Raw genomic sequence first — 688 nt, forward strand, 5'->3', positions numbered from 1 at the left:
ATTGTGGTGCTAGGTACACTGGTATGTATATTTGTCAAAACTCATCAAACTATACACTTAAAATGGGAGCATTTTACTGTATGTAAATTGTATGTCAGTAATGTTGATGTTAAAATAATGCTACTCTGAATATTGATGAACATGTCTTTAGTGTACACTAAGGGTTTAATTACTGGGTATTTAGTGTTTCTTCAGTTTTACTAGAAAATGCCATATCATTATACAAAAAATGGTTTGTATCAATTTATATTCCCACCTGCAGTGTATAAAAATTCTTTTTTTTTTTTTTTTTTTTTTTTTTTTTTTTTGAGATTTAAAAACTGGGGAAATTGGGAAATCAGCTAACTTTCTCAGATCTTTTTTTTGAGACGGAGTCTCGCTCTGTCGCCCAGGCTGGAGTGCAGTGGCCAGATCTCGGCTCACTGCAGGCTCCGCCTTCCGGGTTTACGCCATTCAGCCTCCCGAGTAGCTGGGACTACAGGCTCCCGCCACCTCGCCTGGCTAGTTTTTTTGTATTTTTTAGTAGAGACGGGGTTTCACCGTGTTAGCCAGGATGGTCTCAATCTCCTGACCTCGTGATCTGCCTGTCTCGGCCTCCCAAAGTGCTGGGATCTTAATATATTTATAATCAAAGTTGTAATCAGATTGTAACTATAATTTAAAAAATTGCCTTCACTAATAATGCCCC

At 38.1% G+C, this 688-nt stretch overlaps 1 protein-coding gene across 1 annotated transcript in view; it reads right to left on the reverse strand.

The window, feature by feature from the left end:
* The window catches only part of TMEM156 (transmembrane protein 156), an 80,309-nt gene that overhangs the window by 37,854 nt on the left and 41,767 nt on the right, over positions 1 to 688 (reverse strand). The gene's annotated exons all lie outside the window — the stretch shown is intronic.

The sequence above is a fragment of the Mandrillus leucophaeus genome, unplaced genomic scaffold (genome assembly GCF_000951045.1).
Source record: "Mandrillus leucophaeus isolate KB7577 unplaced genomic scaffold, Mleu.le_1.0 Scaffold251, whole genome shotgun sequence".
In the NCBI taxonomy this organism is placed as follows: domain Eukaryota; kingdom Metazoa; phylum Chordata; class Mammalia; order Primates; family Cercopithecidae; genus Mandrillus; species Mandrillus leucophaeus.